Source organism: Vipera ursinii, assembly GCF_947247035.1.
Source record: "Vipera ursinii genome assembly, chromosome: 1".
In the NCBI taxonomy this organism is placed as follows: Eukaryota; Metazoa; Chordata; class Lepidosauria; order Squamata; family Viperidae; genus Vipera; species Vipera ursinii.
In genome coordinates, this window is record NC_139512.1 from 350042636 (window position 1) to 350061792 (window position 19157).

Here is a 19157-nt window from a genome sequence, read left to right on the forward strand (position 1 = left end):
GAAATAATAATTCCCAGTTGTTTCTCACCAAACTATGATGAGGGATGCTAAGCCACAGTTGGGCATGACATCAAAACTGACAGAACAGTTGTTTGTAGTTGGTCAGCACATCAGGAGCCAAAATCATATTGTGGCTTGTGTAAGCATAATTTAATAGGACATCTGACTTGGGAAATCTCCAACTCCAGAACTGGCCTGATGCTTAAAAAAGCTGCAGGAATAAAGGAGGTCTGCTTGGATGTCTCCAGGCTGAAGCCACAGTTGGATTCTTGGCCCTCAGTAGCCTCAGTCACAGCATGGCATAGTACTTAAGATGGGCCATAGCAGGGGTAGGCAACCTCGGCTCTTTTATGACTCATGGACTTCAACTCCCAGAATTCCTGAGTCAGCTGACTCAGGAATTCTGGGAGTTGAAGTCCATGAGTCATAAAAGAGCCGAGGTTGCCTACCCCTGGGCTGTAGGGTAGCGTGGAAATTGAAGGGCAGCCTGGGATCTGAATTAGTGACCATTTACTCCAGGGGAAAATGATGACAACTCTGTCCAAAATTTTATTTGTTCCAGACACAACTTTAACTTGGATATAATTTCCAACATTTGTTACCTTCTGCAAACTCTGGGCCAATTTTTGTGAAAAAATGTTAACCCTCTCCTTTACTGTCCACTCATGACAAGCTCCACTTTTTTTTCCACCCTCCACCATCTGTCTCACTGAAGGGTGGAGTGAAAAATATTGCTTCACATTGGCCATTTAAAAATTTATAATTAAGCGTTCGATTCCATCATGAGAGGGCTGTTAAGACTTAACCAAGCTCTTTTCTTTTTCCTGTATTGCCTTGTTCACACCTTCCAATTCTAAGGGCTGAGGAAGGAGAAGGGGTGGGCTTGCTGCTTTCACTGAGTTTAACTGCTCCCCAATCTGCCTTGCTTGCTAATCCCTGTAGAATGCCTGCTGTCTTCGGCCATTTCTTTTTGCTAATTTTAACTGGGTAGTTGGGTCAGGGATCAAGAAGCAATTGGAGACCACATTCTTGGGCCCTCAGTCCCCAGCCAAATGGTATGCATTGAGACCTGGAGCAAAGAATTGGGGGGAGGGCGATAGTTTTATTCAGCCCTCTCCTGATGAAGCTTGTTCATAGGTGTGGGACTTCTGTACCCATTTAGCTAGGTCTCTTCAAATCAAATTCCAACTCCTCTCCCCCCCAAAATGGAAAGGGCTGCCAAGCATTTAATGCCCCCAAGAAAACTTGGGAGAAGGCTGGATTTTTTTAGAGTCCAAAGTGAGATGTTTAGAGAACTCCGTTCCATGCAAACAGGCACTGCTTTCAAGGCTACAAAGGATAATTTATACCATTTTAATGTTTTTTTAATAAGGGGGTGTCCAATTTGAGTGCAATGGGGTTGATTTGCTAAATACCCATGGTAATATTATTTTTTTCCTTTGGTATGTTCCGTATTCTGCTTGTAAACTGATTTTATCCTTGATTCAAACAAAGATCTACAATTTTCACACCCCTGTCCTGTGCTTTTCCCCCAATACAATTGCAGTTTTATTTTGCAAAGCCATCGTGAATTTTCCTTAGAAAGGTTTAGGCAATTAACTTTGACATTCATGGAAGTCCAGTTTTAATTGGAATATTACTGTAACTCACCTTCTCTGCTTGAAATTTGCTTTTTAAATTTTTCTTAAACCAGTATTTTGTAATTTGGTAGTGGTGGGTTTAAATTAACCTGTGATACAAAACTAAATCTAACCCAAATTAACACCAATCCATATGGCAAGTGTAAAGATCAGTATGGTACCCTAGGGAAGACTTAGTATGTGCAAATCTGCTCCCATACTTTCTGCCACAGAGGATGAAAAGATGTCTGCATATTCAGAAGGAGTTCCCCGCAGAAGAGACTTCTAGCTATTACTATTAAAGAGATGTAGCATTGATAGTGAAATGGATTCAGGGGCAGTGGAGTAAAGTCGGTTTCATATTGGGGCTCAGACCTGATTCATTAAAGGAGAAGACGAAATGAAAAAAAAAATGGAAGCAATTTCCCTCAATTTTTGAGGATTACAGCAATATAACACGGATGGCATCAGCCAGAGAGGGTTAAGACCACTAAAGTTAAACGCCCATCTGTATCATAAGGTGCACGAAAGTTAATGTCCAAAGGGTAAGCCTTCAATTTACCCAGCTCTTAAGGATTTCTTCTTGATTAAGGTGATTGTACAATGCCTGTACTGAAAGATCTTCCCTGGTTATCAGAAGCTTGTCGAGTACTGATCGCAAAGCCTGAACAGCTTAGGCCCTGATTGTGTCAGGGAACATTGTTCTTGTGCACCTGCTTGGGCTTGGCTGTTAAAATCCGTAAGAAAGGCCCTTTAAGTGCCATATCACCAATGACTGATTTAGGTGACGTGTAAGGAAGGACTTGCTGATTTTGCAGCTGAGTTTCTCCTCAGTTCCCACAGCGTTTGGAAGAGAACAGTAAAGACAACCCTCCTTTAGCAGACATTTGTTAATTTGTTTTAGAATTGATTAGGTGTTTTTAACAATAGCTAGAGACAGACGTTAGCCACTTTGAGAAGAAAGGCAGGATTGACATCTCAGAGATTGCCCTAGAGCAGGGGTGTCAAACTGCCGGCCCGTGGGCCGGATGCGTCATGAAGAAACCGCGCCCACTCCATTGCCAGCAGTGGGGAAAAAGCTCCGATGTGACGTCGCAAGTTTGACATGTCTGCCCTAGAGGAATGTTCAAATGTTCAGGTAACAAGATTGCAGCCAGAGCCATGTGGTCAAAACCTCATTCCGTTTTCTGATGCATTTAAAAAGGGGCAAAGCCTCAATGTTGGAGTTGTGGCCACTATCTTGACTTAAAAAAAAAACAAAAAAACAACTTCCAGTTAACATCCCTGGCTGGTCTAAACTGAATAAAGATAACATTTCTCCCAACAGTCCTTGGGCATGGGTTAGGCTAAACATGTTGAGAGAGGGACTCATTCAAGGTTGGTTGGCTTATAAAATGTTCTATGCCACCCAGTTCCCAACAACTCTGGGCAGCTCACAACAGCTAAACAATTAACTCTTCATGTTGCCTTCCCATCTGATAAAATTTGGCTGGGGGTCTGCCTGGTTGAGCATTCCACCCAGAGGTGTCATGTTCTGTGATAGTTTTATCACTGAAATCTTACTTACCTTCAGCGATTGGATAGAAATAGAGATTTCTCTCTGTTTTCCTGATTCTAATAGGAATGGTGACCTAGCTTACTGTAAGTGCACTATAATATTTTAAACTACACTTTAAACAAAATGTAACCCTATCATTTCCTCCATGTCCCCTGCCCATTCTACCTTTTTAATGTTTTAAATATAATTCAACTTTAAACAAAATTAAAAAAAAAATTTCCTGAAAATACAAAATACTAGCTCCAGAATCATCTGTGCCCAGAAATGTCCAGATTTTATGATTATCAAAGGTGTTTTTAAGAAATATAAATAATAAATGGATATAGCCTTATGGTTTGTGATAAAATATTCCTGCTTTCCCAGCTATAGAATATTCAGGATTAATTGAAAGTATCCTGGTAGAAGAGGAAAAAAACAAGCAAGGGAAGACCTCACACATTTGCCTTACAGTAAATTAATATGTATTGCAATCACTTATTCCCATTGCATCAACAATTTTATAGATGCGGAAACTCTCGGTGGCTGCCATTTCCTTAAATGTTCCAGGTCTGCTCTCAAAATATCAAATGTGTCCACACCAGTGTTAAAATATTGGTATCTGCTTCAAAAATTAATACTATTCTTATTCTTGACATGGTTAGAATGAACCAGGTTCTGAGTTACATTGGCATAAACCTGCATTTTAGAACAATGACCTCTGAAGCAATTTCACTATCAGTATGGTATTTTTGTTCCAATATTGAGAAGATACAGATTACATGAAAAGCGGCTTCTCCATTCAGCTTGATGAGAGATGACACTTACACAGATTTTTCTAAAGTCACTTGTATGGAAAGGCAGTTTTGTTGATTGTCAAGATATTGTTGGATCAAGATGATTATTTCCTCTGGCAGATTTCCAGCATCTGTAATCTGTTTTGTTTTTCCCTCTGTGGCCCAGTTCAGATGTTTAACTATCAATTGTCCATGGAGTGGGCAAATGATGATCTCCTCCTCCGTGTAGTGAAGGCAGTGTGTAGAATGAATGCCCCATATGGAAACTTGTATCCACATTGGGCTAATTTAGGCCTTTGGATCTACAGGATTCCAGGTGACACCCCCACTTCATACTTTAATTGGAAATTGTGTGGTAGAAAAGTGGTCCACGTTCCTCCATTCCAGAAAGTGAATCTCCCCATATTATCTGGTTTGGGCTATGCCTATATTCCCCTTTATAGCAGTATCAGTTGCTCAAAGGGAAAGTCAAATCATATGATTTCATTTGGAATTTGTTATGAGGGGTAACGTTTGGCAGGGAAAAAAAATTGTCAGATACTTCTAACATGGCCTTCTCCAGCCTAGGACCCTCTAGATATGTTGATCCTCAACTCCCAGAATTCCCAGGTTGGTGACAGCTATTTTAAGTCTTGATGACATTGTGAGCTTTTCCTCTCTCTTTCTCCTTGTTGGAAAATGAACGGGCCAGAGATCATGCTACCTGGCTCTGGAGGGGTTCCCAAATTAACTTACCTGATCCCTATTTATTGTGGTACACAACCCTCCTAACCAGTTTTCTCCTGTCAAGATGCATTGGCTTTTCAGTCCTGTCATTCTGGAGGCCAGCAGGCTGGGGAAGGCTGTTTTAAAAAATGGAAGTTACTATTAAGTCCTAGTTTGGTCTTCCCTTTATTTGACCAGCGCCCCCCAAGGGTTCTTCGGTCCTAAGTTCCACTGTTCCGTACTGTCCTTTATACTTGCCGGCTGTAACAGATCTAATGACATGACCTCGATGGTGAGTGTGAGCAGTTATGTTCTTGTTGTTTTCTCTCTTGCTTGGTTGGGGCTGCTGTGAGAGAGGGCAAATCTCTGAGGCACTCTTTCCGGCCTCTCTTACATTGGGACGTGCGCTCCTCTCAAACGCTCTTCTGAGCACGCTCAGCAGGAAGGTTTGTCCACACCTATTAATCCTCTCTCTGTGTCCAGCTTCTTGTTAGTAGCAGCTGGTTGCATGTTTCCTTTGCTTGTTGAGATAAAACGATTCAAGGAACGACTCATATCCAACTCTTGAAAAACGTCTTTCTATTATTATTTTCCTTTAGTACACTTTCTCTCTTTTGTTTTTCTCTATTACTTTTCCTTACTTTATAAAACTGAAACACTTGTCGTTCGTAAAACATCTCACATCTCCCCCCTTGCCTGTTCTTAGAGTGTCATGTATCTGTGGGACTGAACTAAATGCATGCCCTTGTAGTAGTTGTAACTGGTAGCAGTAGACGTAGTTGTAGAACATGCATTGTTGAGTTGATATTATAGGTGATCGTCAACTAGAAAGAGCACGGCAGTCCAAGTGGGGCCATGGTTGACTGGAAGAAGGATAGGCCACTCTGTACAGGAACTCTGCTAAATTCCTTGGAGCCACAGTACAATGTCCATTAATTTTCCTAAACTTGGTCCTACCAAATTTAACTTGACACATCCTTCTGAGAATCATCAGGGCTGTGATGGTGGTAGTAGTTAATTGACCATGGTAAAAGCGATACTTTGTTTCTTGATTATAAAAGGGGAAAAAAGAGTCAACATTTTAATGATACGTGCACTTCCTTGTGTGTAGTTCCCACTTAGATCAGTGGGAGTTACCTACAGGTAAGTGTCTTGGGGTACAAGGCCAAGTTTCATTGCCTTAAGCATTGTACAGGCTTCCACCAGAACATAACCTGTTTCAATGTTAGATTAGAGCTCGGAATCCTAAACTAGGCTGGGAGAACAGGAAGACTGCCCATTGGAGATCTAAGCCATGAAGTGTATGTACAAAGACTGTCTGTCAGGCTATACTGAGGCACAAGGGAATTGGTTTTAGATCCAAAATACAAATTGGACTGCATTGCAAACGCAGCACTTGACACGAGCTATATTCATTCCCCTACCCTTCAGTTCTACCACTTGGATGAATTTTAGGAGAATAATCTCTCTTAACTGTATGGGCGAACATTTCATGAGCCGCCAATATTAGGAAATTTCCAGACAAGTATCACCATCTTCATCACTGAGCCTGCAAACCGTCTTTTTTTCTTTTCGTTCATTTCCTTTTCTCCTCGTCCTTTCCTTTTCTCCTCCTTCTCCTTCCCCCCCCCCCCCCCCGTTGCATCCAGTTTTTCGTACTCAGCTTCTCAAAATTGTTTTCCAAATGAGCAGGAGCGGGCAAGGTTGGCAGATGGTAATTCAGGTCCTGAATGCCGCATTACATTTGCTTCGTGGCAGCGGCTTTTTTTGTCAGCCCATCCTACGGAGTGGAGGCATCATACGTGATGGTTCCCCTTCTATCTTGTTCATCATCTTTCCCAAAGGGACACTGGCAATTTTTAGTGTATCTGTTTCACAGATCATGTGCAGTCTGGAGTCCAGGTTGGTACACTGAGCTGAAAGAAGTACACCTTAAATATTCGTTTAGAAATTATTCTTGCCCCCAAATGACAAACTCTTGTCTCTTAGCTGAAGTTCTACTGTTCCCTTATCGATAGAATGCAGTTACAAATCTTATATACCAGACACACAATTATCTAACTTGCCCCTCAGTGAACTAAACCGGGACCTGCTGTTTTCTGTCCAAGGCAAAGACATTAGATGGGAAATGTATCTCAAAAGTAGCAAAGCAAGAAAAGAGTCTGGGAAGTTGCAATTCTTTTTATATGCCTTATCCCAGCACTTAAAAATAATTAATCTTGTCCGTCAACACTTCTGTTGTTGGTAAATTACAGGAGTGTTTTTGTCCCCTAAAAAAAATGGCAGATGAGTTGGTATGGGTCCACGGAATGCTGATGGGTATCTTTGCAGGGACTTGTTGAAATAACTTACAGCCAGGTTTTTTTTGTTTGTTTTTTGTACAGTGCAAAGCAGTTACCTAGAAGAATGCTTTTTAAACATTAGCATTTGACTAACTGGAAAATGCATGATGTCTAACCCCAAGCCATTCTGGCTAATTCAAACCTAATGTACCATCTGACAAAAGATGTTTTTCAACTATATTGCTCTTTGGGAACCATTAATAATCACAGCAATTGCCAAAAGAAAAAAAAATATTAGACGTCATAATGCTGTATTAGTTTGGATCCCATCTCACGTTGAAAAGAAAATGGTTGGCTCTATAAATATTTGTTTTGACCCAGTAGGCAGAAAGACATTGGAAAAACTTCATGTTTTTGTCTATCCCATTAGAATATGAGGCCAACATATATACAGGGTCTCTTTCAGTTCCCAGCAGAGAAATACATGAACATATACTCTCTTTATTGATTTAATCAGTTTTTTGATTCCATCCCTAGATAAGGACTCTGATGAAAGTTGCTTCATTCATCTATAGATCAAAAATTACTTTCCAAAGTCTTTCACAATGGGGTAGCCATAGGAAATCTAATAAAATTACAGAAGTAGTGTCCAACATTTATTGATGCCTATTCAGAAAGAGTGAGGGGCAGTATTCTCATCCCCCTTCATTTGACTTGCTGCAAACATCAGTGGCACCTAAACAAAATATTGTAAACCAGATTTCATCCTCCACATCCTTTGGCATAAATATTCCAACCCTCTGGAATCTGGTGCAAATGTAAACCTGTTTCTGACAAGACCAACTATAATGATAAGGCCATAGTGAGCTTCTTCCATAGTACAGGTAGTCCTTGACATACGACCACTTGTTCAGCAACCATTCAGAATTATGACAGTGCTGAACAATGGGACTTAAACCAATCCATAAAGTAATGTGATTGCTACCCAGGTGCTCAGGCACCCAACTCATGAATACGACATCACAGCAAAGCAAAGTCAGCAGGAAAGCCATCAGGGAATGTTTTAATTTGCTCCCCAACCCCCCTGCCTTACCCCCCCGCCCACCCTTGTCCCCACCAGCCCACTTGCACTCCCTAGCGCCTGCCTATCACCCTCCTTGCACTACCAACACCTCCCTAACCAGCTTAGCCTGGGAACTTCCATCTCTTCCTCCTTAAGAAACTGCTTAGAACTAGGCTTACAGCGGCAAACAGGGTTGCCAGGATCGCTAACACTAAGTGTTGTGTTCCTGTGGATGTTGCACTTTACATCCATAACACTTAGTGACAGCTATCCTGGTCCCAATGGCCATCCTAACCCAAGGACTACCTGTAAAAGAGACAAGAATATACTTGCTGTTATCAAACTTTTTACAGCCAAATTATATTTCCCAGATGATATGTGGCTGTTGAGTGTATGCAAAACACAGCATTCTGTTTAGAAACAGGAGTGATCCCACTGGAATCTAGGGTGTGCATTTGTCATCTTGACTTCTGGTTCAAGCTTTACTTTTTCCCTGGCCACCATGATCCTTCTAGAACCATCCTTTTTAAAGAGAATGATCTATACCAGTGGAGCTTTATGTGACAAACTCTTCTGGCTATGTGGCTATCAAGAGCTAAAGCCACAATCCGCCAGTCAGTCTCTGCAGGTAGAGCTGTGATCAGTGATGTAAGCAATCATTTCTGGCAAAATAGAAAATAAATTGTCTACGCAGTGTTAACCATCCCATCCCACTGTAGAGCACTTTCCGTAGCTCCTTTTAATGTCTTGCCCTCCACAATACTTGAAGGTATAACAATTCTCATTTGCAGATTTGCAAAGAAATCTGACCCAGTGGCAGAATATAAGAGTATTTTTTTTATTTTAATTCCATTTATATCCCGCCCTTCTCCGAAGACTCAGGGCGGCTTACAAGCTTAGCATACACGCTCCTTCAATATATTTCGTAAAGCAACTTGAGCTCTACATAGACCTCATAACTGCTTATGCAGGAATAACACCTGCATTTAGGATGATTTAAGTTGCTTTTTAATGTCAGACCAGAACTCTACCATTTCCAGGAGAGTTGCAAAATTCATTTCTTTATGTAGGAAAAGACTCCTAATTTTAAGATGTCATAAATACATGGTATTTTCTTATTTTTTTCTATGCTGTTTTATGTTTTTAAATCTGTCTTTTACATGTCACAGTCACCATAGTTAGATGTATTCACAAAGTAGTCTTATAAGTTGTACGTATTTGGATTTGTTAGTATTTAACTGTTTGTACTTTTTCATAGTTTGAACCCTTTTATTTGCAGTTTTTCTGTTAATCACCTAGAAATGTTCTTTCTATATGTCTGCTTTTGTGCTTTGTTATTTTTTGTATAAAAAAATGTCCAAATAGCTGGTCAGTAACTGTAAAGACGACACTACAATATATGGGCTGAATTCTAATTTTCCATCTGCATTAACACTCTTGAATAAAATTGAGACAGTCATCTGGGTTTTTTTGTCCACTTTAATACTGAAGTTGCGTATTTTAAATCTTAAACTTTGAAGTCCCAAAGGGTCATTTTGAAGCCTAGGACCTTTTTTCTTCTTTACTATCTAGCTGAGACATGTCAAACTCATGATGTCATGGGACAGTTTTGCCATTGCCAGCAATGGGGTGGGCGTGGCTTTCATATGACATGTCTGGCCCATGGGCCGGCAGTTTGACACCCCTGATCTAGTTAGTGCCAGTACATAAAACCTTAGTGTAGGTTGCAACCCAGTGGTAGCTATTGTCACAGCAATGGCGGTGTTTAAAACATTTGCTGAAATACATAGATGGAAGATACTACCCAAGAACTGAATTACACAGCAGCCTTTTCCAAATTGGAGTCTATCAGCCTGCTGGATAAAAGTTGTAGTGTTGCCCCATCTGGAGAGGCCCAGATTAAGTAAGACATGACTTACACAGATATGTGGTCTTCCAGGTCTCAGCCCAGTTACCCTACCCTACATGGTTAAGCTAGAGGTCTTTGTCAACATATACACTGATCAAGAAGCATTTGGTTATACCAACTCCTTCAACTGCAGACACTGTACAGTGAATTATCTATATTAGTGAGATTCCTTATGCTGTGGGCCTGGATACAGGGACATCCTGGCCAACTTGTTTTAAGCACTGTCATTAATTCAATTTTGGGATTTGTTCGGACAAGGTGTGGTGCTACCTACCAGCTTGACTGGCCTTCAAAAAAGGTTGAATCAGTGCAAGGAGATCAAGGTTATTAACCTTGGTGGCAGTAGAATTGCCTCTGAAGACCATCTATGACACTTGGTTTATGTGATCTTGCACTTGTGGGAAAAACTCTTAAGTGAAGAAAAACAATATCTTAAATAACAGGGAAAAGCTAGCCAGATGCCATATTCTCTAGGAGGTTTTAGGTTCTGGATTCCCTTAAGAAGGCCTATGGGAAAACTAACTTAAAATCATAACAATTTCTTCTTGAGCCTTACACTGATCGATGGTAATTTGGGAAAGTCCATTACTGAATATCTCCAAGTACCTTGTGTGATAGGCAGCTATACAATTTCTTTTTTGGCCATGCAAACCACTTTCTTTTTCCTTAAAGCATCCACTTTATCACACAGTGACTTATAATTGTCCACCATTGTGGCAGTCAAGTTCTGACCCCTGCTGTACATATTTCAGAAGATTCTGTTGGTGGGGAAAACATTAGCTTTTTTTAATCACTTTTGTTTTTAATTCAGAAGCCAGGACACTTGACAAATCATTTTCAGCATAGTAATTAGTGGCCAGCCCTGGAGTGCAGACTTAAATATGACATAAGTAAATCTTTAATGATGTAGTCACTAACTTTTAATAGCCATTTCAATCAGTGGAATTATTCTCAATGGGCAAACACTCCTCCTCTGCAATCTGCTCTGACTTGCAGGGTGCCTCATTTCACACACTTCACATCTTTCTGAATAGTCCTGTGACTAAAAAGACCAAAAATCACTACATGGTTTTTACTTTGTTCTTAATAAGCTCTGGAAAAGCTGGTTCACATAACTCATTTTTCCCCCTCGATGGAGCAATGCTGAAGAGTCTGCCTGTATCTTCCCCTTGGAAATGGGTAGCTGTTTTTTACTAGTCATTCCAAAAATTGCTAATTTAAATTGGCTTCCCTGCATACGGTGGTCCCCTACATCCTTGTATAACTCCTGTCGCGGTAACAAATATAGCAGTTGGTTAAACTAGATGGAGTTCATATATAGAAATGGTTTTGCAGTACTAGTGGTACTAAAGCTACCTGTAGATGCTTTCGAGCCCAGGCATTATCTGTAGCATTTCATCTCAGAACCATGCTTAATTTGCCTCAAACCATTTAGACCCCAAGGCAAGTAGAGATGCAGTGAGATTAATCAGATTATGCAGGAGAATCATAGACTTAGAGGGGACCTTGGAGACTTCTCGTCCAATTCCCTATCTAAGGCAGGAATTCTCAGACCATCCAAGTGAAATGACTGAAAACCTCCGATAATGGAGCACCCATGACTTCAAGAGGCAGGCTGTTCCGTTGCTTAATGGGTCTCACAGTCAAGAAGTTTCCCCCTTTTGAGTTTGGATCTTCCTCTGTAAAGCTTCCACCCATTGATTCTTTTCTACCTGTCTTAACTTTGGGTACTCTGAAGAGTAAACCCATATCCTGTGCTTTGTGACATGCCTTCATATATTGGAAAATTGCTATCATGTGTTCCCGTAACCTTTTCCTTTTTTAGGCTAAACATACCCAATTGCCTTGACTGCTCTTTGTAAGGTTTGGCCTCAGAGCCCATCTGCACTCTTATTCAGTGTCCTTTTTTAAAAAAAAATGTGGTGACCAGAACTGGACAGTCAGTATTTCAGGTGCAGTCTGACCAGTATAATATAAAGTGATGCTGACTCTTTCCTTGATCTTGCCCTTATATCTCCGTTAACACAGACCCAACTGCATTGGATGTTTTGGCAGTTGTGGCACATTGCTGACTTGTGCGTAATCTGTGGTTTACCAAAACACCCGCATTCTTCTTGTAAGTACAACTACTAAGCTAGGAACCCCATCTTATACCTGTTTATCTGGATTTTCCTGCCAACGTGCAGAACCTTACATTTCTCACCATTCAACAACAACAACAACAACAACAACAACAACAACAACAATAATAATAATAATAATAAGTTGGAAGGGACCTTGGAGGTCATCTAGTCCAACCCCCTGCTAAGGCAGGAAACCTATACCATTTCAGACAAATGGCTGTCCAGTCTCTTCTTAAAAACTTCCAATTTTGGAGCATTCACCACTTCTGGAGGCAGGTTGTTCCACTGGTTAGTTGTTCTAACTGTCAGGAAGTTTCTCCTTAGTTCTAGGTTGCTTCTCTCCTTGACTAGTTTCCATCCGTTGCTTCTTGTCCTGCTTTCAGGTGCTTTGGAGAATAGCTTGACTCCCTCTTCTTTGTGGCAGCCCCTGAGATATCGGAACACTGCTATCATGTCACCCCTCACTCTTCTCTTCATTAAACTACACATACCCAATTCCAGCAACCGTTCCCTATATGTTTTAGCCTCCAGTCCCCCAATCATCTTTGTTGCTCTTCTCTGTACTCTTTCTAGAGTCTCGACATCTTTTTCACATCGTGGTAACTAAAACTGGATGCAGTATTCCAGGTGTGGCCTTACCAAGGCATTGTAAAGTGGTATTAGTACTTCACGTGATCTTGATTCTATCCCTCTGTTAATGCAGCCTACCACTGTGTTGGCTTTTTTGGCAGCTGCAGCACACTGCTGGCTCATATTTAAGTGATTGTCCACTAGGACTCCGAGATCCCTCTCACAGTTACTACTATTGAGCAAGGTACCACCTATACTATACCTGTGCATTTGATTTTTCCTGCCTAAATGTAGAAGCTTACTTTTTTCACAATTAAATTTCATTTTGTTAAATAGCGCCCAGTGTTCGAGTCTATCCAGATCCTCCTGTATCTTAAGCCTATCTTCTGGAGTATTGGCTATTCCTGCCAGCTTGGTGTCATCTGCAAATTTGATGAGTTCCCCATCTATCCTCTCATCCAAATCGTTAATGAAGATGTTGAAGAGCACTGGGCCCAGAACAGAGACCTGGGACACCCCACTACACACTTCCTTCCATGTAGATGCGGTTCCGTTGAGGACCACACACTGAGTACGGCCTGTCAGCCAGCTACGAATCCATCTGGTGGTGATGCTATCTAACCCACATTTTTCTATCTATTTTGTTGGATTGGATTGTTAGATTGCTCAAATCTATCAAGATGCTTTTGAATCTTGAGCCTGTCTTCTGGGATATTAACAATCAACGACGCCCCGCACACCTGCTCCCCTGCTCCAGCTTTGTATCACCCACAAATTGTATGCATCCCTTCTCTTCCCTCATATGTCACTGTAAAAATGTTGAAGATACTAGACCCAGGATAGAACCTTGAAGTAGCCCACTGCCTGTCTCCCTCCATGTGGACATAGACCCGTTGAAAGACCATGCATTGGCTACAATTGTTCATCCAACTATACGTCTATTGGTATTGGGACTATTCATGCTACATTACTCCAGTTTAAGAAGGAGGCTGTGTCTCCTTTTATCAAATGCCTAACTGAAGTCTAAATACAGTACATCCACAGCATTGCTTTGGGTCACTAATCCAGTCAAAATTACTCCTCTTCATTTCAGTCTTGCTAGAGTGAATGTCTTGGATGGCGTCTTTCATGACATGTCAATCCCGATTAAAAACGTCAAAGGCGGGCTCCTGAGAGCTGCCCTTAACATTTAGAAACAGCCTAGGGACCAGAGTGGGAAAACTGAAGATACAAAGAGTGGCTTTGGGTTGTCGTTTGTTTTTTTTTTTCTGGAATTTGGGGAAGGAGTTTTGAATTCTTCGGTCTTTAATGCTATATCAAACCCATTTTAGGACTTACATTTTTTTTTATGCAGAACTTTCCTAAAAAGGGCAGAAAACCACAATGCAATTTTCAACAATCGTTTATCAGAGGAAGTTCCTGGGACCACACAAAGAAGCTGTTGTAGCTCTTTGTACTGAAAAATACTTTATACGCCCAAAAGTCCAGCCCAGAGCTTTAGGTACTTTTTTTAAAAAAAGATAGCTGGTTATTTTTTTTCCCATTTTCTTACGCTGGCGTAATAATTTTCCACTAGCTGAACAATTTTAGAGCTTTAATTGAAGCCTTTGTTATTCACTATTTTTTATTACACCGCTATGATTTTCTTTCACCTAATGATTCGGGAGACTCCCCATCATGTACTAGTTTTCTGATCGTTGCTTCTGAGACTTTTTTTTGGCCTTTCAGTGCAGTGAGCCAATTTCAAGGAAGGCATCTCCCCCTACCCCCCCCCTCACTTCAAACAACAATATCAACAAAAACCCTATAAAAACCATCTCTGAAGTGTCTTTGAACTTGTATTTCTGTGGCTGTGAGGCAAAGGTTCCTAGATAGTGGAACTGTGCCTGTGAATTAATTGATAATATTTTTATTGGGATTTTTATTTCAGACACTTTGTGGCAGACTTCGCTTGGTTCCCTTTCCTCTAATTCTAGCTATCAAAGCACCTATCCCCGGTTGGTGGCCTAGAACACTCCCCTGGATCCTGTGTCCCTGTTCAGGTTAGACTGCCAAACCTATCACTCCGACCAGCGCAGTTATGGGTCTTTATAGCCCAATCTTATTGTCTCCAGTGGTTTTGCAATATAACCTTTCCGGAAAATGCTAGGCTAGAGGAGACTGGTCTACGGGTAAAATCTTCTGCTGGAAGGAGAGAGGAAAAAAATGCTCATCTTCTAGTAGCCCTCTTCCCCTTCTTCCCCCCCCCCCAAAAAAAGCTGATGGCCAAAGCCCATCTGTCCATTTTGTTCCCTAAAGTAGATGGCCAGGCATTTCTTCGAAAGCCCGCGGCAAATCTCAAAAGAGAATGGTGTAATCTTCTTTCTTCCTATCTCCTTATATTTAGAGAAGGGATTGTTTGTTTCTTTGGGATTTTTTAAAGTCAGTATTGACTCCTGGCAACTAACAAATCCCGGCAGTTTTCCTGGCAAGATTTTGCCTTCTTGCCAAGGCTGAGAGAGAGTGACTAGTTCAAGGTCACCCAATTGGTTTTATGCCTGAACGAGACTGGAACTCGCGCAGTCTCCAGTTTCTTAGCCTGATGCCTTAATCACTTCATCAAACGGCCTCTTATTCAGAGACCCCTTATCCTCTAATCCAGGGGTCTTCAAACTCGGCCCTTTTATGACTCATGGACTTCAACTCCCAGAATTCCTCAGCCAGTGTGCCTGACTGAGGAATTCTGGGAGTTGAAGTCCATGAGTCATAAAAGGGCCGAGTTTGAAGACCCATGCTCTAATCCAAGAGTACAGCAACTACAGTAGTTCTTGAGTACTTGATTATGTGGGTAATTGGTTCTTTGTTGTTGTTGTTGTTTTTTGTTTGGAAACTACTCTAAGTTTAGAGAACCTAACGAGCTGGTCTTTTCTGGGCCCTTTTTAATTGAGAGTTTTCACTCCTATAATTGATTGCCATTAGATAAGGTATTCATACTTTCATTGCAACATTTCGGCTTTCATCACGCTCACTTTGCTAGCGCCTGTATAAGACAAGACTTTTAACATCCCCTCAGCCACTTGTAGAAGGCCAGCTTGTCCCGGCGCTTCATTTGGAGAACTACGAAAACAAACTTTAAAATCAATCCGTTTTTCTTTCAGAGTGTGCCAAATCATTCTCCTCCTTGACTTATGAAAACGGCATGCAGAATTTCATATTGTAAAAGAGCGTGTTTGGTTCTATGCACCTAACCACAGACAGAAAATGTGATGCGCCAGAGGCCTAGGGAAAGCCGTCCCCTAACAACGAGCACTGGAAATTAACATAACGCTGAACAAAGTCTCTGCTTTATTTTAAGTTGCCTATTTTTGCTAGTATCGTAGTACAAAGGGGCTCAATTTAAAACATAACAGGGATGATAGCCTGTTAATGTGTTACAGTGGGAGGCCAGAATTTCCGTTACCATAGCAATGGAGTTCGGTTCATTTGTTTTGTAGATGAATAATTACTACGCAATTAAGAGTAGGCTAAAAATAAAGGGGCTCTTTCTTCCCGGTCCCTCATTAATATTAATAAAAGGCCTGTCCAGGCTGTGATAAACAATTAATGCAAATCTGGTCAGCAATGCTAAAAAAAAAAAAGGAATAGACATCTTTGGAGTGAAACAGTAAAATGTGGAGTGAAAAAGTAAAATGGTTTATTTTGTGGCTTGTAATAAATAGCAAGACTTATTCTGTGGTGGCTCATTACTTTGTTGTTGTTTTTTAGTGTTTTTTTTAAAGGTAACTGAAAATAGAAAGAGAGGCTAGATGTCAAAGGTAAGCGGTAGGCCCCAACCTGAGAGTTCCTCAGTGCTTTTGTTTAGAATTCAAGGCAAAGCTTGTGAGATCTTGCAAAATAAAAAGGGAAATGATTGACTTTGGAATGGAAGAACCTAGGCAACCTGAGGTTTTTGCAGAAGTAATTTGAAGAGAAGCTAAGAATTGTTCCCTGTAAGGAAGGTTTGGGCTGTCTCTTTTGCACAGAACCGTTTGCCTACTTACGTTTCTGCCAGAGATACTCCTTGCTGTTTGAACACACTTAGGCAACAAAAATGCTTGCTGTCTAACTTCTGTTAGGGAAGCTGTTGTCAGTTTGACTGAGTTCAAAATCTTAAGCAAGACTTAGAAAAGTTAAAAGACAGACCCACTTGAGGAAAGATGCACTGGTCAGAAAACAGACACCGTGAGAACTACTGGAATTCCATTTTATTTATACAGGCTGTTAGAACAGAGTCTAGAAAGCTTCTAAGTATTTCGCTGTCCCTTTCCGTTATATCAAAGCATGTCAAGGTGTGACAGTCATGCGTTTCTCACACCTTCTTGCTTTTTCCAAGCTGAGTTCGTGTCTTTCCAACAATTGCCACATATTTTCTTCAAGACCGTCTCTATACTTCTTTACATAATGGACCCACTGAGGCAAGTACAGTACTATAAATGAAGATTAAGACATAGTAAAAGGAAGGGCCACACTGCCAAACAAAACCAGGACAAATCAGTGATGGCTCTTAATAAAACTGTCCGCTCATAATACAAAGCAAATAAAGAAATAGGAGGAATAGAAAATATAGTAATATGACTCGGCAGTTGAAAGAATTAGATATCAAAAAAAAAATCTTTTCAGTCAGGCTCAACTCTTGGTGACAACATGGCCACATCCATATTGTTTTCTAGGTAACAATATATATATACTATCAGTGATTTGATCTTGCCACCTTCCAGAAGCTTTATCAAGCCGTTCCCAATTTAGCCAACACGGCTGGGGTTCCCTGATTGTCTCCATTTAAGTACTAAATCTGCTTAGTATTTTTGAAGTCGGCTGGAGTTATTTAGGTGCTGCCATCTGTCTTGTCCAAAATGAGCAGTCCTGGTTTGAAAAGTGAGATGAAGAGGAAGAAAAATGAATGTTAGACATAGAGAACTATTTTTATTAAAGTTATATCCTTTAAAGAGAGCAAGTTTGGTGTAGTGGTTAAGGCATCAGGCTAGAAGCCAAGAACAAATTCTGATTCCACCTTAGTCACAAAGACATCTGGGTGATCTTAGGCCAGTCACACTCTTTCAGCCCTAGGAAGGTAAGGTCAAACCACTTCTGAAAAACCTTGCCAAGAAAACTCTTAGGTGTGGCCCTTGGATCAATTTCAGAGTCCCCTTACTTGCAAAACAATGATTCAGACTCCTGGTAAGAGGCTGTCCCCTGCATATTGCTTCTTGGGAGATATAGAAGATGGTGAAAGAGATTATTTCAAGGAGAATGTGACCCTTAACAGGAAAAAAAACCCCTGTCCCCTTGAAAGGAGACAAGGCAGAGTAAGACATGAAGGGCCGAATGTCTGAATTTGATTTCCCAGGTGCTTTATATAGTCATTTCTAAGTGTTAAGAACAACCATAATACCAATCATATGTACATACCATGGCAATTAAAGAAATAGGTTTTTCTCTGATTGTATGCTGTTGATTGGATAACATGGCCTTGGACTCTGCATCAGTATTATACCCGTTTCATTCAGCCATTTGTCCATTGTTTGTGCTATGCATCTTAGATAAAAGCACTGGAATGCACGTTGTGCTTGAGCTTTTTGGGGACAGTTTCATGTTTTGCCCTTGAGGATGTGGATAGTACCTGTAACTCTTTGCCCCATTTCTTGCCTGATGGATTCCTCCTTGGCTTAGCAGGTAAGAGCCTCAAGGCTATTTGGCCGGTGATTTCTGAGATTATTAGTACTTTTCTGCGGCAGATAGTGGTGAGGCTCTTTTTAAGCAACATTTTAAGAAACTATTGCTAGTGCAAACCATTTTGGACAACTATTGGTTTATGCTCCTCAATCCATCTCTTAGCAGGTAGAAAAAGCAGAGGCCCTGCAGTTCCATGGCCTCTGAGAGAACATTAATTATCTGGGTCATTTCCAGTCTCCATTTACATTTGGCTCTCTTGCACAGAGGCTGGAAAAGAGAGAAGGGAAGTGATTTTGTTGATACTCCTGGATATCTCGGTGACTTTTGATCTTGTGGACCATACTATCATTTTGGAAGATTTGAGAAAGCTGAGGGCTGGAGGTGTCACATTGCAATAGTTTCACTCCTGTCTTTCTAAAAGGTGGCACTGGAATTTTTCTTGTAGAATCCAGTATATCCCCCATATTAATTAATGTCTATACAAATCTACTGGGGGAAAAATAACCTGTTTTGCATTTTTGCAGCTTTTGGAACTTCTGGCATGGTTGTTCACCATCATTTCAGACTGACAGCACAAAGCTTGGGGATGAAATCTCTTTTATCCTCCAAAACTACTTGTCCAAAAAAAAAGTGTTACTGTCTTTGTAAGGCTGACATTTGTTTGTTGTTAAGGATGTCATTAGAAGCAGAAGAAAGCAGAGACCACCTTGCTTGGCTAATTACTGCCATGCACAAAGACCACCTTGAACTTCAAGGACACCCAGTTATTAGCATTTCCATCAAAAATGGATTAAACTTCTGTGCTTTTATAATGATTAAAGATGAACCCCTCAAGTGGAAAATCTTTTGTTAAAAACTGCAAGA

The 19157-nt window shown here is 40.8% G+C and overlaps 1 protein-coding gene across 8 annotated transcripts in view; it reads left to right on the plus strand.

Annotated features, from left to right (window-relative positions):
* The window catches only part of MSI2 (musashi RNA binding protein 2), a 594728-nt gene that overhangs the window by 536368 nt on the left and 39203 nt on the right, over nucleotides 1-19157 (plus strand). The window lies entirely within an intron of this gene.